We start from the raw sequence: 13,946 nt of genomic DNA, 5'->3' as shown, positions 1-13,946 counted from the left end.
CTCCCTCCTCAGGACACTGAGAAAAGAAGTGTTTCAGCCAGGAAATCAAGTACTGCCTTTTATGACCAAGTTTGGGACTGCTCTGAGAGGCAGCCCAAGAGGCAGCCAGGCTGTTTTTCCTTCAGGAGCCAGCACTGAAGGGATCCTGCCACAGGAAGATAATTGAGTAAAGGGCCTCTCAACCTCCTGTTTATTTAACCTCCCCAATCTCGGGAAGCCCGTCTGAGACTAATTCCTGCTGAAGAGAGAGGTGCAACTTCCAGTGAAACGATCAAAGGAAAATTCAGTGAAATGATCAATGTAACATTCAATTGAATAGTCCATGAGATACCGGAAATGCTGTAAATCAGATATTTAATGGAAAGGGCTGTAGAATACTCTGTGAGCTGAAAATGGACACTATTCTCTTGACAGCTACATCTCCAATGAGAGGGAACTTGCTTCATCTCTATGAGGGACCAAGCTGGATTCATAGCCTGCCTAGTAGCTGTTTTTGCTTCCTATTACAAGGTAGGCATTGGAAATTATCGAAAGACAGCAAGGAGAGATAGATAGTTTGTGGAAGAGCTAATGGGAATTCTTACCTGGCTCACGCACCCCTTAAGAACAGACCTTTTGGGATTCGACAGAGGGTTCAGCGTCAACACATCGATTATATATTGGTTTGATAGGCATGATGGGAATGTGCTAGTGTAAATATTTTTCTTTTGAAACCAGATGTAGGCTCCTCGGTCAAACCAGAATGTTTCAGAATCCAGACCTGGGTGTTAAGACGATGAAATTGAACCAACAAAATTCCTGGAATCAGAAGACCTGCATTTCCATTCTCGTTCTGCTTCCAACCCGTGTGTGAACTTGTCCAACTCACGTCCTCTCTCTCTGGAACTTGTAAATAGGGAGGTTTAGATGTCATGATCCCGAAAAACTCTTCCAACACTGAAACCTCTAAGACTTCAGGATCTGACCCTAGTATTATGACCAAAATTAGACACGGGTTACCCCTGTCTGGGTGTGTCTGCCTGAAAGCTGGTTATTCGAGCCCCTACAAGGTCAAAGACCAAAGACCTTACTAGAATGTAAAGTGGTCCATTAAAAGGAACCAGATGTAGATACACCACGGAATACTGTTCTGTCATAAGAAAAGATGAAATAGTACCATTTGCAACAACATGGGTGGATCTTGAGATTATTATGCTAAGTGAAATAAGTCAGACAGAAAAAATCGAGAACCATATGATTTCACTGATATGTGGAATATAGAACTGAAAACAACAACAAAACAAACAAATGAAGAAACAAAAACTCATAGACACAGACAATAGTTTAGTGGTTACCAGAGGGTAAGGGGGGAGGGGGGTGGTAGATGAGGGTAAAGGGGATCAAATATATGGTGATGGAAGGAGAACTGACTGGGTGATGAACACACAATGTGATACATAGATGATGTATTACAGAATTGTACACCTGAAATCTATGTAACTTTACTAACAATTGTCACCCCAATAAACTTTAATTTAAAAAAAAAAGAAAAAAGAAAGGAGCCAGATGTGTTTCATTTAGTGCTGTATTCTCAGCACCCAGCACACATCACGCCCAGGGATAGTGCTCATGAAATAATCACTCATTCTGTCAAAAGATGTGTTCTGAGCACTGACAGTGTGATGGGCTACATTCTAGACAATAAGGAGACAGTGACGAACAAACAGCATCAAGTTCCTACCTTTATGAGACATGACAAACAACCACAGCACACGTAAATCAACAAAACGAACAAGTTGAAATAGTGATGAGTGCGAATAAAATAAGGTAACGGGAGGGACAGTGGTGGAAATGAAGGGCTACCTTAGATTAGATTCCCAAGCATATTCTATCCGAAATCTCATAGATGACCAAAGAGCCAGCTGTGGGAAGACGTAGAAGCAGAACATTCTGGGAAGAGAGAGTAGCAAGTACAAAAGTCCTGAGACAGAGACATGCTTTGTGTGTGTACAGAAGATGAGCAAAGGCCCATGTGGATGGAATATTGTGAACAAGAGGTGTTCTAAGTGTGACAGAAAACTCTGGAATGTTTTAAGCAGGTGAGTGGCACAATTTGGTCCATAGCATTAACGATCTCACTGGATGCTTCATGGAAACTTGAAATTGTTGCATGAATGGAGTACAAAGTACCTACTCGAAAGAGAATCAGCCTAGGAGGGTGTCACCCTTCCAGGAGAAGGAGGCAGTCAGGCATTCTGGAAAGCCCTGCTACAGTGATATTGGACCCCGAAAGCCTCTCTACCTGTCTGGCACCCAGCGTCTCTTTGTGAAAACTAAAGTATCTCTTATTTTGAGATTGGCTTGACCGCTTCCTCCTCCTGTCCCTGCAAGCTTGGCAGCCTGGTAGTGAGGCAAGGCATTCATCAGCAAATCTAAAATATTTATTGTGCATATTTTAAAGACCAAAGTGCTATATCATCGAACGCTGCCCAGATGGGGACAAGGCTTCACAGTCTGCTGACTGGGAGGGGGACATACCAGACAGGGATGCAGACAATTCATCTGTGCAAATGGAACTCTTCAGAGGGGACCACAATCCTTGCATAAGCACCAGAGACAAACCAGCCCATAATGACCACCATTAAAATTGAATACAATTTGCTTATTTTTTAAAAATGGAATTCCTCATGTCCTGTATAGGTATCATTTATCCCATAGGAAAAATGTGAGAGATCTAAAAATGTTAGCATAGAGGGCATAGTACTGCTTGGAGGGTGAATCTTGGGCCAAATTCCTGAGAATGGGTATTGCTAAGGCATCTATATTTATAGAAGTTCCTCTGTTTTGCTCCCATCACTATTTTCCCTTTGGGAGGGATAGGATAACATGCTTACGTGTTTGGTAGGTGTGTTGGAGGTGGAGGTGGGCAAGGTGGGCGAGGTGGGCAAGCTGGTACTGACTTTAGGACCCTTGTTTTAAAAATGGAGGTGAGCGGGAGAGAGAGACCCATGATGGTGGAGTAGATATATAATGTGCCTGCTTCCTTCCACGAACACATTAAAATTACAACCAAATTATTAATTTTGGGGGCGCAAAACAGGGCTGCAAAACAGGGCGGCCCCAATCCTCCGAGTGGGGGTTGAGAATTAGGAAGGATTATGTCAGCCACGGAGGTTTCCCCAGGAGGAGTGAGGGACACCAGCCCCGCTCCAGGTTCCCCAGCCCAGAGTACTAGTCTGGGAAGAGGAGCCCCCACAACAACTGGCTGTGACAAACAGTGGGGATTCCGACCATCCAGGTGGGACAGAAGGCTGTGGAACACCCAGACGTCCCCTTAACTGGCCCGCACACAGGCTCACTTGCTCACAGGCACTCATCCTGGGCGCTGGCGATCGGAAGGTGACTCAAGGGGCGTCCGAAGCATACAGAGGCAGGGGGGGGCAGACTGAGGTGTGTGGCTTTGGGGCAAAAGCTGCAGGACAGTCGTCACTTTCTCAGTGAGGTTTCCTCTTCTTGTGCAGCCTGCAGGAGGGCTCCATCTTTTCTGTGTTGAGCCCGCCCCCTAAGCTTATGGCCAGATCTGAATCTGATTGGCCTGGTGAGCTCTGCGGCTCCACCCTGCTGGTCACTGAGATTTCACCCCGCCCAACTCCCCCAATGCCTGAGGCACTTTGTCTGAGAACAGCCAGCCCCGCCAGCCAGCATTGCTTCTGGTCTTGGAAAACTATCTTAGTCCACAGGCCCCAGGCAGGTAGCTACTGGCCTCCGTGTGGTCTGAGACATTTGCTGAGTAGCTCCAGGCTCAGCACTGACACCAAACCAGAATTTACAATAACCTGGTGACTCCCTGAGGCCCTGCCTCACCCAACTTGCATACTGCACAAAGCTTATCAGTGGAGGGAGCTTTATCACCTTAAGGGAGCTGGCAGGGGGCAGCAGGCCTCGGGGTGTCCTGGCTGTTTGCGGAACTACCCCAGGCCAGGTACTGGTGGCAGCCATCCTCAGTTTGCAGCGTGGCCTCTCCCATACACTTCCAGGATTAGCACAGGCAGTGAACAACCACAGATCACTTTGTAGCTCCTACCAGGTAGTCCCCAGACAGGCACAGGCAGTGGGTGACCTGGGCCTGCACCAGAGCCCCTCCCAAGAGGCCCCAGAACCAACATACTTGGAAATTGACTTCAGACCACAGCAGAGCACCACCCAATTAGCCCCACAAGCAGCATACACAAAGGATGGGTTCAACAGGCACCAGGGCCACTGGGGCAAATCCCGCTCAGTAGGGTAAGCCTCCCACGGAGCAGCCCACAAGCTCTGGACATGGCCAAACCCCACAGCCAACCAGCCTGAGGGTCAGTCCCACACACTGATGTGCCAATAGCAATCAAGGCTCAACTGTAACAGGAGGGCACATACAACTCACACAAGGGACACTCCTGGAGCACGTGGAGAGGGTGACCAGGGAGGCTGTGCCCCAGGGCCCCACAGGGCACCTACTACATAAGGCCACCTGGCCAAGACTGGGAGACATAGCAGATCTACCTAATACATACAAATACAGAGAAGCAGCCAAAATGAGGAAACAAAGAAATATGCCCAAATGAAAGAACAGGAGAAAACTCTAGGAAAAAAATGAAACAAAATGGAAGCAAGCAACCTACCACATACAAAGTTCGAAACAATGGTTTTAAGGATGCACAAGGAACTTAGTGAGAACCTCAACAAAGAGATAGAAAGTATAAAAAAGGACATAGAAACCACAAAAAAGAAACTATCAGAAGTGAAGAATACAGTAATTGAAATGACGAATACACTAGAAGGAATCACCAGCAGACTAGATGGAGCAGAGGATGAAATCAGCAATTTAAAAGACAAAGTAGCAGAAAACACCCAAGCAGAATAGCAAAAACAAACAAACAAAAATAATCCAAAAAAATGAGGATAGTTTAAGAAAGCTCTGAGACAATATCAAGCAATCTTCGCATCATAGGGGTACCAGACGGAGAAGAGAGACAGCAAAGGATTGAGAACCTGTTTGAAGAAATAATGACAGAAAACTTTCATAACCTGACAAAGGAAATAGATACACAAGCCCAGGAAGAGCAGAGTCCCAAACAAGATGAACCCAAAGAGGCCAATACCAAGGCACATTATAATTAAAAATGCTAGGGTTAAAGACAAAGAGAGAATTCTAAAAGCAGAAAGAGAAAGACAACTGGTAACTTATAAGGGAGCTCCCATAAGATTGTCAGCTGATTCCTCAACAGAAACTCTGCAGGCCAGAAGGGATTGGCACAAAATATTCAATATGATGCAAAGCAAGAACCTACAACCAAGGGTGCTCTACCCAGCAAAGCACATGGGGAGCATAGTCAATAATATGGTAATAACTATGTATATATAGCGCCAGGTGGGTACTAGACTAGTCAGGGAGATCACTTCTTAAATTATATAAATGTCTAACCACTATGCTATGGATCTGAAATTAATATAAAATAATGTTGAATGTCAACTGTAATTTAAAAACTTAAAAAGTGGGGAAAGGTGAAGGGGAATAAGAGGTCCAAATTTCCAGGTATAAAACAAATAAGTGACGAGGATGTAATAGGAAATATAGTCAATAATATTGTGCATAGGAAATATAGTCAATAATATTGTGGTAGCACAATACGCTGTCAGATGGTTGCTGGACTTATCATGTTGATCACTTCTTTAGGTATAAAAATGTTGAATGACTATGGTGTATCCCTGAAACTAATAGAATGTTGTATGATAGCTATATTTTTAATAAAATCTTTAAAAAGAAAAAAAACATAATAACAGAAGAAACCAATAAGACACATTTATCTTTTTCACCCCCATAAAAAATAATGTTTATAAATTCGACTTTAAGCATTAAATTTAAGCATGAAGTGTGTCATTTCTCTGACTGGAATGTTCCCAGGAATGCTCTCAGTAAGAATCCTTGTACTCAGCACTTCGCAGGCTTTATGACCTTTTTTATTCATTGTTGGTTGGACTTGACGTTAGGGCTTTCTCCAGACTTGGGATGCAATTTGACAAAATGGAATACTTGTTTTTAAAGAAACACAAAAAACTTTGTGTTTAATATATTATTAAAAGAGGATGAAAGGAACACAGGTTTAAACACCTTTCTTGTTTACAAGCAATCCATGGCAAAATAATTCTCTCTATAAAAAAATGGAGGAGAGAAGAAAAGCTGTGGCCTGGGGTTGTGGTGAGGATTGAAGAGATGGTGCCTGCAATGTGCACAGCACTGTGCTTGGCCTCTGGCTAACATTGGGTTCATAAAACCATGGTCATCACCATCACTGTTACTGTGGCCATTGTTATGGCTGTACTGCTAGATACTGGCTTTGGTGAGTCTCCCAGCTTTCCCATAGAATGGAGTTATGATGGTCACTCCCCATTGGGTTCTTGGGAAGATTAGGCAAGGTAACGTGTGTCCAGCACTTAGGAGTGTGTAAGTTCAGCAAACAGCTGCTCCCATTGTCCTCACCATCTCCCTCATCTTCAGTGATGGACTTCATCCTCAGGTTAGGATTTAGCTTGGAATTGGGGTTGGTGCTAAGATGTTGTTGCAGGAAGGGGTGTTGTTGGAGGAAGACTAGACAATAGGAAGTCTCACCATCTACCATGTTTCCCCGAAAATAAGACCTAATTGGAAAATAAGCCTTAGCATGATTTTTCAGGATGACATCCCCTGCACATAAGCCCTAATGCATCTTTTGGAGCAAAGCTTAATCTAAGACCTGGTCTTATTTCCAGGGAAACACGGTAGGTGTCTGCTCTATGTCATCCTTGAGCTTGTTAGTGCCTCAGTGTGCCCACTCAGTAAATCGGGGGTCATATTAGACGTGCACTCTTCGCTAGCATTGTATTTAAGTAAAATGCAATCATACATACTAAGGCACTAGAAACGGTTTAAAAGCTCTGTATATTTAGAAGTTGTTGATGGTGATTCTTTTTAAGTAGGGAGGAAGATTGTTTGTTATTATTTGATTCATCCAGCCCTGAGATAGCAGATAAATCAGAGAAACATCAAGTCAGAGTGAAACATGGGTTGCCAGAGTACAGAGTTTCATAGGGATTTTTTTTTTCTTTCTGCAATCTTTGCTGAAAGACATTTGAAGTGGAGTTAATAATTGAAATGTAATGAATAATTGCAGCTTGGCGTCCATAGCACAATCATAATGGCCAGTTTATTACTTTTTTAATATGTTTGGCGAGTATTAATAATATTGAAATAATGTGAGAAGATTGTGGGAAATAAATGAAATATATTATTTGTCAAGGAAAAAACTGTCCCAACTGTAGGCACCACTCTTATGAGTTCTGTGATGCAGGCAGCATTGCACTGACCCCATCATCGTGGGGACATCACCCGCAAATTTGGGTTCCTGCAGAATTCTCATGAGGTCAAGTAAAGAGGAAGGTTTCCACATGATAGCCTGCCATCTTTTATGTGTTTCTTGCGGTGTGTGGAACCCATGCCAAAAAGAAACCCAGAGCTATGAATAATAATACCCAGGTTTTACTTCTGGCTCTTACGTAGGACCTTGGGCAAGTCCTTTCCCCTCTCAAGTCCTCATGGTCGTTATGGCAAAAACATGAAAATAGGATGAATGGGTTGGAATAGATCCTGAATCCTAACTCTTTCACCTCTGATAACCCATTTTGTTATTTTTCTCTGAACCAAGAAGCAGCCCTCATGCGATTGACAGCTTGGCATTGGGTTTCCAGCCTCCAGAACTATGAGCAATGGAGTTGTTTATAATCCACTCAGTCTATGGTATTTTTATTATAGTCACCCAAATGGACGAAGACACTGATACCAATATTTAATGAACATTCTTCTCAATTCTTAGAGGTATCTCTCTATACATGGAGATTCAACTTCACATAAACATGATAATGTACCTGCTAAACGACAATCCGTTTTTTGTGGTTGTTTTTTTCCTTTTTCTCTGTTTGATTCTATACCAGGAACTTCGTTCTGTTACAACGAAGCCCTGCAGAATTTTTCCATGGTAATTTACGGTTAATAATTTACCATTGCCATCCACACCGCTATCAAAAGGCAGCTGTAAAAAGAACAAGAAAGATTTTTGTGTGCTGATATGGAAAAATCTCCAAGATAAGTATAAAAAGCAAGCATAGAACACTACTTTTTGCTCCCCTTTGTGAAGAAAGAAGGAAGAAAGAGGAGAAGAGGAGAGGAGAGGAGAGGAGAGGAGAGGAGAGGAGAGGAGAGGAGAGGAGAGGAGAGGAGAGGAGAGGAGAGGAGAGGAGAGGAGAGGAAAAAGTAAAAAAGAAAGGTAGAGGGGGAAAAATATATAAACACATTTGCTCTGGAGGTGAAGGCAAAGAACTGGTGGTTCTGGTGTGTCCGGTGGTGCCGGGGTGTCCGGTGGTACCGGTGTGTCTGGGAAAAGACCCAGTGGGCAGGGACCTGAGGCAGGAGAGACAGCTCATTGCATACTCTACTGTATCTCTGGAATTTGGGACCATACATGATTGTATTAACCTAGTGCACAATACCTGTGTGTAGTGTTTTTATGTTCTTTGTACTTCACTCTGTGGGTGTATAATTTTAATATAATAGAGAAATTTGTGCTATATTTTAAAATTATATCATTTATAATATATGTATTTGTAACTTTGAAAAGACGTTTATCACTATAATCCTCAGTACCCAGCCAAGTGCCCGGAATATAAGGAATATAAGGAACAGCTCAATACATATTTATCAAATAGATATATCCATATATTAAAATATATTTGTGATCTTTTTCATAGTTACTTCCATTCTCTTTCAATTTGGGACGTTTTTGTCACAGTTTGGGTCACTTCCTGGGAGCGTGTCACACGTGTGAAGAAAGTCCACCTTGCATATGGGGAAAGCAAATGTTTGAGAATCCCTGGGCCAGTTTTGCTGGGATCCTCCTGGCTGATACGATCCAGAATTCTGAGATGGGATCTCGAACGCAACGAGATCCAGGTGTCTTTTCCCTGTGAGAAGGGAATCTGGTAGTGGGTGGCTGGGAGCATGAGTGAGGCGGGTGGAGGAAGCTTTGCCCAGTGCCCAGAACCTTCTTGTAGGAGGCAGAGGTTGAGAGAAAAAGAGCCCTGACACAGACAAAGCAGTCACAGGGGCCACAGGCAGATGCTCTGGGTAAGTAGGTCTCATGTTGCAACTCTGCTTCCAGATTCTCTACCTGGCCATCGTACGTATTAATCACTTGCTGTATGCCAGGCACTGTACGGGGCATGTTATATTATCTCATCCAAACTTATAACAATATCACGAAGCTGGTGCTATTACTATGCCCACTTTACACGTGAGAAGACAGGCTTAGGAAAGGTCATGAGGTTATCAAGAACTTGAACCAGTTATGTCTAGCTCAAAAGCCCTTGCAATCTTGGACTGGGAACAGCATACAAGTTGTCATACAAACTGGAACAGTGAAAGGGACATTACTAATAATGCCAGGACCGCAGACATCAACCGGGACCATCCCAGGATAATAGCTCAGGATAAAGAACATGAAAGTACTTTGTAAACAACAACGTTTATTAAGAGACCAGAGACAATTACGCTGACCACGGGATTCAGGGAGAGAAGTCTCTCTGTCAACAGAAGATTGCTTTCTTGAACAACAACTCCCTCTGCTGCAACAGGAAGCCCCGTTCTCCCAGGCCCACATCTTAAATATAGCTGACATTTCAAAAAAAAATTGTCGGTTTTATTAATGTTTTAAAATATAAATTAAAAATGTGACAAATGAGTGAGAAACGGCAGTCTGTTTTAATGAAAATTTCATACTCTCCATCAATAAATCACAGACCAAAGAGAACTTAACATGGGCCACAATATTTCTTGCCTATCAATGTAGGGGGTGACTGGAGTTTGCCCAAGTTAACTTGGCAGAAGCGTTGGGAACTGGGAAGGTTCTGGAATTCTGCGCGACCCAGGAGGCCAGATTTTGGAGGGATGGGGAGCTGGTCTCCATGGAGATGACTTGAAGATATGCGGCAATGGCCTGACGTGGACCTCACCACACAGGACACCATGGTGGTCGGGAAAACGTCCCGAATATTAGGTTGAAATACAGCAGGATGATAGCATTGCCCAGCAGAAGTCATCTGCGCTCACCTTCCTGGTGGAGATGTTGGGGGACGGCCCAGGTCAGGAGTCCCTTGTCTAAAGAGGATGTGAAAACAGCACCCTATCCCCTTCCCCACCGTGTTCCCCCCGCTGCAATGATAGGGCACTTTCAATGACAGGGCACTTTCCCAAATTTTTTGTCCAGAATCTTTACTAAAATTTTGTTTTCTCTTTCTCCAAGAGATGCCTTGTCTTATCCCTGGGTAGCAATAAACCAATCTCATCTATTTCATATTTTTAAAGAAATCCAGACAAGGGGAAGCTACGATCTTTCCTAGTCATCCATGCTAGATTTAATCTGGAAGTCTGCTGCTCCCTTCAACACCATTTTCATATTTGGGTTGGGGTTTCCAAAGCACGGAATCCATTCATTGTGCTCTGGACCCGCCATTCAAAAATTTCAAGTATGTAAGAATGAGGGGGGGAGGGCAGCGGGTGGTTGAAAAAGCAGTTTTCTGGGCTGGAGGTCTTACAATGCTGATTCGTGGGTTGGGGGAAGGGAGCAGGATTGTGCCTTGTACACAAGAATCCCAGGTGAGTCTCACGTAAGTGTGTGAGGGCCACACTTTCAGAAGCACCCAGCTGAATGAGCCTTGGCGACCAGATGAGGACAGTTGGTGGTTCTTTAGGGGAACAGGGGTATTTCCAACCAGAACCACATAGCATCAACTCCCCAATCTTCCTGCCTCTTCCCCCACACGCTCCTTCTACACCAGAGTTTCACAAACCCAGTGTTCTGAGGCCAGATTGAAATGCCAGAATGTATGGAGATTAATCACATAAGAATACAAACTGCCGCTTATCAGCTCCCATATATTTGACATAATTACCCTACAAGCAACATGAAAATGTTGTACTGTAATAACTCCAAGCCTGGAGAAAAGGCAGCACTACTGATAACATGAGAGTAGAGAAGAATACAGAATGGAACCCTTAGAAAACTTTTAATTAATTTTTTCCCCCTTTCAGCATAATTGATGTCAGTTCAGGCTTTAATGTTTTCAGCGTGCTCGGCCTCATCGCAAAGAAATTAGGGCCACTGCCAGCTGACTGCATAGCAAAGCTGAGCCCTGGTGGGGGGACCAAAGAGGAGCGACGTAAGGAGAATTAGTGCATCTTTTAAATGTATAACTTAAACTGCTTTACTCCCCCCATTTAAAATTCTTTCATAGCTCCCCATTTTCTGCCCTACAGAACCCCAAATCCAAGGTCCTCTTGGATCCTTCACTTGTTTGCTCTCCTCATAAATTTTACCTCTTGCCCCCCCCCCCCCTACGTGCTCCAGTCTTACCAAAATGCTAGTAATTTCTGCAATGCACCAGTCTTCGTCCATTTGGGCCGCTGTAACAAAGCACCATAGACAGTGTGGCTTATAAACAAGGGGAATTTGTTTCTCACGGATTGGAGATGAGGGTGCCAGCCCGGTCAGGTTCTGGTGAGAGACCTCTTCCTGGCGGCAGACTGCTGTCTTCTCATTTTGTCCTCACAAGGCAGAGAGAAGGCAAGAGAACTCTCTGGGGTCTCTTTTATAAATTTGGGGAGACACAAGCATTCAATCCAATCCCTTGCACCTGCATTTCTCCAACCCTTGCACGTGATGCTCACACTGCCAGGACAGCCCTGTCTACCCCTTCTCCACCTACTTCTTTGTGTAGCCAACAGAACTCTTCCTTCAAAACTCAGCTCAGATGTCACCTCCTCCTGAAAGCCTTCCCTGCTCACCTGCAGCCCAGGCTTCTGCATTGGGTTCCCAATGCCTCTTGATCTCCCCCTTGAACACAGAACTGATCCCACTATATTGTAGGAGTCGGTTTATCGCTCTCCTCCTCTAGAACGTACTGCAGTGGAATTACACCATACAGTGACCATATTTCCATGAGTTTTATTCGTCTCTGTAATCCAGCACATACAGTGTCTAGGATAGAATATATCTCAGGGAATATTTGAAGAATGAACAAATAAACATTCTTTGTAACTACTAGAGTAATGCAACACTTTGCTGATGCCCATTGTATAGGAACCTGTATAGTAAATTCCTGGGAGGAAACCACTCATCTCTCTTGATGAACTACTATTATTTATTGGTTAAACCAACTTATATAGCCCATTATTTTCCTTTTTGTGTAGACTGCCGGGAAGCTCGAAATTAAATGCCAAGTTCAACTATCACAATGGTATCGGTCTAGGATTTGTTGATTAATTTTTCTCTTTTCTTCTCTATGATTTTATCTTTTTTTTTCTGTTTCCAATAGTTTTGGCCCTATTTTCTCATTTTATTGGTCAATGGCATTGCAAACAACTTCACATAGGTGGGCTGCAAAGGATGTACCCTCTAATGCTTGTTTTATGACTTAACAGTTAAGCAAACCTTTCTGATAAATAACAAGCACAATTTCTCTAAGCAGCAAATAAATAGTAAATATTTGTTGAACATTAACTATGAGCCAGGCATTAAGCTAGGTCCTGCGCACACAGAAAAAGGAAAAAACATGGTTCCCCCACTCAAGGAGTTCACTGTCTAGAAGCAGATGTAATTCCAGCCCCGTGTGGGTACCAGCCATGACGGAGATGTGTCCTGGGTGCCATGGGAGGAGGGTAAATAAACCAGCTTAAAACTGAATAAAACTGAAGCTTCCTGGGGAAATTGGGGAGAGGTTTCCCAGAGGAGGTGATGTTTGAATGGAGTCTTAACAGATACACAAGAGTTCACCAATACAGGAAACAACACATGCAAGAACATGGAGCAATTTGATATATGATCACACATGGCCTGCAGGATTGGTGGAAAATCAACCTGTTACAGACGGCTAGATCACGAAACACACGGACAGCTCCTGCAGACAAGTTTAGATTTTATCCTGCAGACCATCTTGCCCTGAGGACCCCCATTTCGATGTTCAGAAATTTTGTGGCAGTAATTTTAGTGAAAATTATCTGAGAAAACACATTGCTATCAAAGTTATGGTAAGGTCAGCGATGCATTTAAATGAAGTTGCACTTTGTTCGGCCCAATCAAGTCTAGACATTTGAGAAACAGCTGCATGGAACAAAACATTCTTTGTTCTTATAGCTACGGGTTCAGACAATTAAGTTGGCAAACTTGTTGCAATGATGTTGTTAACCTTTTTTGGTATCAGAGGGATTATTCATTATGAATTTGTACCAACCAGACGAACAGTAAACCAAGTTTACTATTTGGAAGTGCTGAAAAGACTGCATGAAAAAGTTAGACGACCTGAACTTTCTGCCAACAGTTCATGGCTCTTGAATCATGACTATGCACCAGCTCACACGGCCCTGTCTGTGAGGGAGTTTATAGCCAGCAAACAAATAACTGTATTGGAACACCCTCCCTGCTCACCTGATCTGGCCCCCAATGACTTCTTTACCCAAAGAAAAAGGAAATATTGAAAGGAAGACATTGTGATGACATTCAGGACATCAAGGGTAATACACCGACAGCTCTGATGGCCATTCCAGAAAAAGAGTTCCAACATTGCTTTGAAGGGTGGACTAGGTGCTGGCATCGGTGCATAGCTTCCCAAGGGGAGGACTTCAAAGGTGACTATTGCGATATTAAGCAATGAGGTATGTAGCACTTGCTATAGGATGAGTTCGCAAACTTAATTGTCTGAACTCATATAAATAAAAACATGACTATCCATTTCTAGGTGGTTACTTTTCTCAGTGTCTTACGTTACGATGATCAGCCTTGACATATGGGCTCTGCAGGGTGTAATTCCACCGTGGTACCAATGTGGGGACTATTTGTGTCAGA

This window comes from Rhinolophus sinicus, chromosome 10, assembly GCF_057876585.1.
Source record: "Rhinolophus sinicus isolate RSI-liver-muscle chromosome 10, RSI-T2T, whole genome shotgun sequence".
Classification (NCBI taxonomy): domain Eukaryota; kingdom Metazoa; phylum Chordata; class Mammalia; order Chiroptera; family Rhinolophidae; genus Rhinolophus; species Rhinolophus sinicus.
This window is presented reverse-complemented; position numbering follows the sequence as displayed.